We start from the raw sequence: 10,000 nt of genomic DNA, 5'->3' as shown, positions 1-10,000 counted from the left end.
AACCACGTAAATCACCTCTTCGATGGCTGTGTTGCCAGCATGGTTGTCCTGGTGGTGTAGTGGTGATCACACCCGACTAGTAACGGGGGGACGTGGGTTCAAATCCCGCTCAGGGCAAATTTTCTTTCAAACATTTATTCAGTTATATATATAAATCTTTTTTCCTCTTAAAGTATTTATTCCGCTCTGCTTTAACGTATTGAGCACTGTTCCACGAGAAAATCGACTTACAGACTCCCTATATATATATATATATATATATGATGAGAAGAAGAAGGGTGTAGCCATGCCTCGATAGATAATGTAATGAGGAATAAACTTCTTGAGCCAAATATGTTTGTAATCGGTTTAATACTTCAAACGTTTTGCCGTTTAGAGCTTCGTCAGTGAATGAAGATTATGAATACAAGATTGGTTTATGTAAAAAACAATAGTGGAAAGTCAAGGCTCATTAATTTGATGGTGTTAATATACATTTAGAGTTCGTCCAATGCAGCCATTCATGACGTTCTCATGCTTGCGGATTTCTAGCGCTTCAATGGTTTTACGCGTGCGGATGTCGTGGATGTTCCTGTGGAGGATTTCCCAAGAGATATCTTGCATGGATGGTTTGTTGTGATTGATCAAATGTGAATAAACCGTCGGTTTCACCATTCTGATATGTTCTTTTATTCTGGATCCGACAGTTCTACTTATCTCACCGATATAAACCGTGTCGCAGTGCGAGCATTTGATTTTGTATACACAGTTTTTTGTTAGGCATTGGTTAGATCTTGTTGAAGAGCCGCAAGTATCACAGGGATCTGGGTAGCATTGTTTTTCTTTGGGCGGCGTGAATATTCTTGATGATGAGGAGCCATTCATATAGTGTAGTCTGATGTTATCTAGACCTGTCCGTTTTAAAACTGCTTGTTTTTGCCTCTTGAGATCTTCGTTGATAAATGGCATCTTGATGTAGATTAGACATTTTCAATGGAACACTCGGATTTTAAAGTTGATCCTTTTGCTTAACCAGTAAATATACTGATCTCTTTCAACCTTGGAAGGCTTGATTGCAGAATACCCTACCACCTCGAAGCTAGAACCTAAATTGGGTGGATACGCGAATACGCCGATACGCATTGGAAATACCGAGCTTAGCGGATACGCGGATACGCGGAGAAGCACTAGTTTTCCTGGTTCCCAGTATTTCTCCTTTCTGACGCGCCAAACAAAAAGAGCGAAGGAGATTGATGTGTATGTATTTCTTGTTCATAAAGCATGATGATCGAGTGAAAAACAATGATGTATCTTAACGCGCGATCAATCTCCTTGCTGATATGTATTTCTCGTTCTTACAGCGCGACGATCGAGTCATTTTACAGTTCGGTTATTCAATTAACTACACTTTTCTCGGAATAGCAATCGATTCTTGATTAAGCCTAAGCTCTCGTTTCGGTGATTTTAGTTTTCAATTTACGGTTCCGTTATCTACACTTTTTACGAGATCGTGTGAAGAATATACGCCAAAATAAAACTGAACTTTACAAATTACTGCGCATTATACCTCTTCCTCGTAGCGTCAACAACATTGCCTCGTTCTAGCTTTCATTGTACGGTTCGGTTAACTACACTTTTCTCGAAATAGCACTCGATTCCTGATTTAGCCTAAGCGCATGTTTCAGTGATAAGGACTATACACTATTGTAACATTATAGCCTTCATTTTACGGCTTGGTCAACGGATCAATGCTTCCTTGTAGGAACAGCACTCGAAATCAAGTACAACGAGCACGTGTTAACTACGCTTTTCTCGAAATAGCACTCGATTCGATAACTGTGAAAGATCATATTTGGTCAAGTATTGTAGATGATGAAACATCCGATGAAGTTTTAGCAAGCCTCAATATTCCCGACTGCACTTTAAGTTCAAGACAAAGTTGTTAGGCGCACTGAAGTGAAGAAATTTACAGATGGTTGGCAAAGTAAGGACTGCGCTGTTGTTTGTGTGGAAGCAAAGAAGGTTAAGGTGCAAAGGGAGAAAAAGTTCAGTGTCGTGTGATGCTTGTTGTAATGTCCTGAGTCCAGTTTTCAATAACTGTACGGTAAAGGTTTGGATTGCTGGAAAATAAAGAGACAGTGGGAAATGAGAAGTAACGAAGTAATAATTAAGTAAAATGTATTTGGTGTTGTATTTGTCTCATTCATCTTCTTTCAAAGTTCAATGTGTTCATAAAAAGAACACGTGGTTGTATACTTTGTTACAACCACTAGTGGTTGTATATAATTTCTTTAATTATTGTAGTAATTCATTCATCAACCCCAGCTTTTCCTTGCTACCCTTTCAACCCTCCCCTTGCTTTCAGACAGTTGAACTTCATCACTCTTTACAGACTATGCATGTGACCTGAATAGTGCGTTTCTGTTGGCGGTCACCCTTATGAATAATTAATGATTTTTCCAATAAAGGACGCACTTTAATTCTTACCTTAACACAGAGAATATCCTTGCTAACGATGGAATTGAAGCAACTAACAAGCACATGGCAACAGAATGGTCAAGATCAAAGGGGTGATTTTAGGTGTTTCGGGGGCCTAGTGTATGGTGAATTTGGTCTCTTCTATGACATAAAGCGCTTTCATTTTGGTTCGAGTCAGGCACGTTTCAAAGTGTTGCAGTATCGCTCTGAGTCTAATGCAAATTGCAGTGGTGTGTTAAGGACTGATTAGGATGAGTTCTATTTCCTCACTATGTCTCTTGGATCGTCACAGACTGTTCACCCATGATAATCATCAGCTTTCACATCCAAAGGTCGGTACACAACTTCGATTGCATGGTGAATACGCTTCAACAGTTTTTCCAGTTGTCCATGCTGGATTTTTCAGTCGTTTTATTATTATTTTTTTCAACAGGGCATTGCACTTAATATCTAAGGTTTTTCCTGTATAGTTTCTTTGCAGATTATAATAATGAATTTTATTAAGGTGTCAAGAATTCTAACGGTGAGGCACTAATTGGGACACTGAACATATAAATGTAATCAGTTTAACTAAGTAAGATCAAACATTAGGGAGTTTAAGCAAATCACTACGGATGGTGCTACTACGGCTGCCGTGACTGAAAAGGTCTGGGGAGACTACGTCTCGGTGGTCCGCTAAATTTTAAGTTTAGCAAAGCAAAATACAAGGAAACATGGGCTAAAGGTGTTAAAAATCTCTTTTATTTAGTTTCTTACCTTCAAATGGCTTCGCTGAAAGGACGATGGCCGTTGTTCGCCATGCTAGGACGAACAGATTATTTCTGAGCAAAAGCAAATGCTATACACCTTGTACAATAACAACAATTGACCTTCTGAGCGCTCGCTTTCACGTGTAGTGTCACGTGACTTTTCATGTAAACAAACCTCGAAAGTTCGGACATTCGAGAAGATCGGACAAACAACACACAGTGAGATGGTGTGGCGAGCGGATATGAAATGTTAGTTTCTTTTTGCGAGCGACTTGGAAATGATGCAACAGAGACACTAGTCACTTCGATGGTTAGCATTTGGTGTAGGACACGATAGTTTTACACTCGTATTTCGACAGGATTGACCCGGGTGAGTCTGGTTGTTCCATCTTCGATCGATGGGCCGACGGAAACGAAAATGCATTCCGCACCTTATGTTATTTACAAATTTACCTTTGTGTATGAAAATTGCCATATATATATTCACTTTAAGGTCGGTAATAAAACCGAATAAAAGTGACTTATTAGCTGCATCAGAGACAGTAGTCATTTCCACCGTTTATTGCGAGTTGCAGAATGCTCTCGACTAAAAGGCGTGCTTCCGTTACAGGTAAAAACGATTCCCGATTCCCAAAATCAGAGGTAAGAAACTTCAGTGGTGATCTGATCAAGGTTTTTTGCATTTTTTGCCGAAGTTATAGCAATGGAGAGGCGAAAAACGGAACACGCGGATAATGGCATGACTCATCGCAGTGACGCGTTTGTGTGTTCAAAGGACAGTCAATACACTACTAGTTGTATAGTAGTCTACACTTTGTTGTTGAGCTATAATCATATATCGTGCATACCATTGACCATGGGATCAATGCAGCGTTGAGCCAATACAAACTGAAAAAGTTTCTTCATTGAACTTGAGGAAAACTGAAAAAGGTTTTATTTTTATTACATGACCTTCTGTTAATTGGAATGACACATATCTACAGTACTGTTAGGGAGATTTCCCTTAAAAGAAATTATCTACTGATTTTTGGCGAACCATTCTAAAAACATTGTCAAATAACCAGTCGTAATTCATGAACAGTTTAAACTCATTATATTAGGTGATGCATCTGTTGCTTCCCACAATTTTTACAGTACTCATTGTTAGCATGAAATATTCATTTCAAGTACTATTTTGAACTTCTATTATTATTATTATTATTATTATTATTATTATTATTATTATTATTATTATTATTATTATTATTATTATTATTATTATATAAAAGAGGAGAAAGGGAAGGACTCTTCTCTAGTTTGGCACACACATTAGGCATGAAGTTAGGGTCATCGGTCATCTCAACAGAGAAGATTCCTTGTTTCCACACAACAAGTTGACAAAGTTTTAGCCCACTTACAAACATTTCAAGCTGAACTTAAAGTAGTACTTTGAAGTTGCTTTCAATGCAAAACCATGACCATTTGTGTTGCCACAAACCGATCTCTGTTTTTCCAGTAACACATATATTCTACAGCAGTGTTTAGACAACCTTTAGAACACTGGCATTTCAGAATATTATTGCTCCAAGGAATGGCTTTGACTTCGTAATCAAAAAGCCTTTTGAGATCAAATCCAGTTTGTGGTGGGTATGGCTCACAACCCGCTTGCATGCATTGGGAGCACTGACTTCATGAAATAGTCCCATTCCCTGGCATTTTAGGGTTCCATTCTTTGTTTACAATTATGTAGGGATGTTTGTGCTTGCTATTCGAATGCCTTATGACACATTTTTTTTGCCCCCCCCCCCCCCCCCCCCAAATTTTGCATAAACTATTGTTTTCAAATACTCTTGGGGACATTACATTTTCCCAAGAGCATTTGAAAACAATAGTTTATGCAAAATTTTGGGGGGCACACATTGTGTATTAAGGGACATTCGAAAATAGAGAATGGGTTGTACCAACTTTGTGACATTTTCAGCACTATCAATGACTCTCTTGCTCTTTGAAACGGTTATGACCCCCAGTCCTCACATTGCCATTGCTTTGTCGTAGTGCTCTCACCGTACTGTAGTTAATTTCTTTATCACTGAAAGACAACAACTCCCAAAACTTCTTCCGTCGAAATGTTTATTCTTAATTAATTAATACCACTCACAAGCTTGCTTTCATTTAATTTAGCGGTTTCATCAACTTGACCTGAAGTTTTTCTAATAAAGGCAAGATAACAGGACTACTAGTAGGTAACTGGCACATTTTTGTGGTAAAAATTTTCAGATATATCTCCTCATCTGGCAGATTAGTGCCTTCGGGTGAAGGGACACTGATGTACATGAGTATATGAGTTTAACTTATTTTTGAAGGGTGTTTTTCCTTTCTCGGTCAACAAATCCTTTTGACGAAGGGCTTCACTTTAGCTACACTCTCATATGCATGGACACACTCCACTTTGCAAAGAATCAACGTGTTAAACCGTCAGTAAATAAGCGACAATCATCGAAGGACTTGTAAGCGGCGAGTGCCTGCTTGTCGTCAGTACATTCAATGGAGTGGTACATTAAAATGGTTAAACTGAAATATCGTCCAAGCCGAATGGCGCCGAGGAGATGAAATTGTTCATGATCTTGATTGCATGGAAAATGGATTGCGGCAAAAGTGCAGTTCTTGAGCTTTTGATTGGGATAAATAAATTGTCTGCATCGTCGGTTTTGTCTTTCTACTGATAGCATCCATTGCCAGATTAGCATTAGTTGCGCTAGAGGCAATTACCTTGATTAAAGTAAGGCGTCATTGCTTCAACTGCAGCGGCGATTTCTATCAGCGAAGACTTCTAAACGCGCTCACCGTGAAACTCCACTCTCCGGCAAATATTTTTTAAGTTCTGCGATATTCATTGTGTGGAAGTCCTTCTTTAATAGGTATCTGCTTAGACATGCTGACCCTGGAACTGTAGCAAACAGGACTGCTTGCTGCTGTTAGATGGACTGATTCAGCGGAGGATCGATTTACACACACTCAAATCACATTTATTCGGTTTTATTACTGACCTCGAAGTACACAAATATATAACAATTTAAATACATGAAGGTATTCGTAATAATCAAATGTAAGGAATACGATTTCGTTTCCGTCCGCCTAGGGATCGAAGATGTTTAAAACCTGACTCACCCCCGTAAATCCTGTCGAAGAAGGAAGTAAGAGCCGCGTCCCACATCAAATGCTAATCATCGAAGGGACTTGTGTCTTTGTTGCATCATTTCCATGTCCAATGCAAAAAGAAACTAACATTTCATATCTGCTCGCCACGCCATCTCACTATGTGTTATATGTCCGATCTTCTCGAATGTCCGAACTTTCGAGGTTTGTTTACATGAAAAGTCACGTGACACTACACGTGAAAGCTAGCGCTCAGAAGGTCAATTTGATGGATGAAATATACAATTTCAGAGACAAATATCTCAAAGAATATCGAGTGAAAAAGACACATGTATCTATACTCAAAGAAGCAAAATAGCATCGTATAGTATCCAGATATAAAACATCTTCACTAAATCCTCAAAGCAAACTTAACCGAAGAAAAACAACCGCGTGCTGAACTCACTTCGCCATTCCAACACCTTTGCCAAAACTTATCGTAAGTTCATAATACGGATTTACAAGCTTATGAGAGGCAACCTTGACACAATCCTTGACTTAAATTGACTTTAAAGGATATAGTATCCAACAGAATTCTTAAAATGCCGAGATGTCCGTTGAAAAGGGCCAGAGAAGCGAAATAAACCCGACGTAGTAGCCACTACGGCAAAACATCGCGACTCACGTAGTCAGATTTCACACTACGGCTGGATGCAACCGACGTACATGCGCAGTGTTTCATTTTGGGAGAAATTTACCGTTCCGGCAGCCGTATTAGCGCCAGCCGTAGCGATTTGCTTAAAGTCCCTAATATATTTTTAAGAGAGGGGAAACCGGAGTACCCGGAGAAAAACCTCATCGGAGCGGAGCAGAAAATCAACAAACTCAAACCACTTCTGACGTTGAGTCGTATATGGTAATTTAAAAAAATATATATTGTTAACATATTTTCCTCCTCCTGTTCTGTACAGAATTCGGGTGCATTAGAGTTATTTATGGTTAATCAGTGACATGTGTAGATCTTTTTTAAAGAGCATTTTATTGCGCCCGTAACTTACAAAAGGTCATTTTACAATGCGGCAAAAATATCCTTTTAAAGATGAAGGGTATATAGGCTCTCTGAAAAGTGGAAACCTACGAGGTGCCGAGCCGTTTCAGATAAGATATAGAATTTGTACACACGTCACGGTATAGTTGAAGTATTAAGTATTGTAGGTACTCTATGGACATTATCCTGTGTTACAGCTAATAAAAGCAGACTACGCTTTACACCAGGCATACGGATATTTACCTGTTATTATAACATTCCTTCAAGAAAGGGCGCGCTTTGATTGGGTAATAAATGCAATCTATTTCCGAGTGGGTTGCACGTTGACGTCAAGCATTTCGTAAGACGTTTTGCCCGTAACTTTTTTTCGCCATGTTCCGAGTTTTCACAAGATAATTTTTGTTTTTTTTTTATTTCGCTTAACAATGGAAAAATCATCTGGACATAACGATTTCCCAACTTTGAGCTCAGCACCAAGTAAGGTGAAAAGATTCGCTAACGAGAGCTTAATGATCTGGTCGAACAAAGGCACTCGGACAAGACCAAAATAAAATTAACAAATTGGTCCGTATCAACCTCTCGAGGTCGGTATGTCTAGTAGTATTAAATTCTAAAGAGGCTTTTTAGAGATTTGGCGACACAATCTTTCAGCGCAAAATATTTTTGACGTAGAAAGCCGTTTGAATGTTTTCTTCGAGCAAACGCTGCACGCAATTTATAGATTAGTTTCTTAATTATAATTTGTTCATAGTTTTTGTTCCACTTTAAGTCGTACACATTAATTAACTCCATGCATCCTTTTCAAGTCTAAGCTTACATTAAAAAAAAAAAAAAGTTTTACTGAGCATTAAATTAATGAGATAAGTTTTATCTGGCAAGGACAACGCTTGAGCAAGCAAATGCATCTATATTCGCAAAATAACTTGTTTACATCTTTAAAATTCTCCTTCCTTTTTTTATTTTACCATAATTAATAACGAAACAGTTGCAAAAGACCGTATTTTTTAGTGAGGCCATGAATGCCATCAACTTTAGGCTGGTGCTCAGATAGAGCTATACAAACACATCTTGAAAATGCGACAAATAGTCAGCTGGGCCAGAATTTCAGGCGATTTACGCCGAAACACGAACACAAAAAGGAAAGCCATACAATGAATCAACCCTGCTTGGGTTCAGACAGAATCGAAAGATATCTTAACGCTCCTCCTTACAGCAAAGGGCTTCAGCTAGCCAGTGATCCCACATTTTTTCGGTCATCAAACCAGGTGTTAGATGCGCAACTTGTTAATTTGAAAAGAAGGGGAAAGGAAAACGTAACCCATAAACCTGCTATTGAAGAAAAACATCTCAGACAGCTCAAAACCAGCAGAGTCATTTTTCGTTCTTCCCCACTCTCACTTTTAAGAAATGTCTGGTTCCACATTGTCCTTTACTTTTTCCGAAGAGGCCGTGAAGGACAGAGAGCTCTTACTATCAACAGCTTCAATTTTGTAGTTGATGCAGCCAGGAGAAAATTCGCAATCATGGCACATGATGAATCTTCGAAGAACCATTCAGATGGGGTCAGTGACAACCCAATAACGAAAAAGAAGCAAGGATGTACGAAACTACAGACCAATGCGATGGCTTCAAGGCTTTAAACCTCTACCTTGAAAAGGTTAACCCCAATTGCAGTGCATTTTTCCGGTACCTAAAGTCAAATTTCAGTCCCGAAGAAGATGTAAAGTAAAGTAAATAAAGTAAAGGCACTTTATTTAACATCGGTAGTTCCTTTAGTTACGAAACTGGTATCAGTGGAAGCCGACGGTGCGCCCTTTACCGTTTGTTACTTGCGGTGCATAAATGCGTACATCAGAAATGAAAGAGAATGTCAGGAAGACTTACTGCAATGTTCATACAATCTGCGACATAAAAGTGAGGCGAAAGTCCCATACAACACAATTCGATTTAGGAATTTCGTCGCTTAAATATTCGTAATATGTAGTTAGTAAGTAATCAAAATTCGATATATTTTATATAAGCACAGTACAAATTGTAATAATTATGTTTATTATATACGCAGCTGTTCTTGACCACAACCTGTAATTCAGTCTTGACTGCGAGAGGTTGAAATAAACAAATCATTCATTCATTTTTTCATAATTTTGCGAAATCTCATCCTCATTGGCCAAAGGCCAGACTGCGCTTTGGGTTCCATCAATCAAACTTCCGACGCCAAGCCGAGAGTTGACCCGAAACCACTGATGCCGAAATCAATTGATGCGTGAAATAACCTACTTAAAAGGTGACGCGTAACCAGTCGACCTCATCGCCTGATGAAGACTAGCAGTATGCAGTCGAAACTTCGCGATCTACATCACAAGTGTCCACATCGTGAGACAAACGAGAATATTTTATTATTATTGTACTTCACCACGATGAATAACAGCAACCTTTTTTACGACATTAACCTACCAATAAGCATGGCGGTCATACATGGCGCATGGCGGTCAATGTGCAGATTGCAGATTATAGACTGCAGATTACGCAGATTGAGTACTTTTTCATTTAGTAGCCAGAAAGAGGTGCTCTACATCGACATGTCCCTTAATTTGTAAACATCACGTACCCAAACAATGCATTTTGCATCACG

General features: G+C 38.9%; 1 long non-coding RNA gene across 1 annotated transcript; it reads left to right on the top strand.

Moving 5' to 3' along the window:
- Positions 1-3,411: 3,411 nt before the first annotated feature.
- On the top strand, positions 3,412-8,782 carry LOC138027237 (uncharacterized). Its single transcript, XR_011127430.1, has 3 exons — positions 3,412-3,576; positions 3,817-3,848; positions 5,367-8,782. It is a non-coding gene; the product is annotated as an uncharacterized lncRNA (long non-coding RNA).
- The last annotated feature ends 1,218 nt before the right edge of the window (positions 8,783-10,000 follow it).

The sequence above is a fragment of the Montipora capricornis genome, chromosome 12 (assembly GCF_036669925.1).
Source record: "Montipora capricornis isolate CH-2021 chromosome 12, ASM3666992v2, whole genome shotgun sequence".
In the NCBI taxonomy this organism is placed as follows: domain Eukaryota; kingdom Metazoa; phylum Cnidaria; class Anthozoa; order Scleractinia; family Acroporidae; genus Montipora; species Montipora capricornis.
Note: the sequence above shows the minus strand (reverse complement) of the source record. Positions and strands in the feature narration are given on the sequence as shown.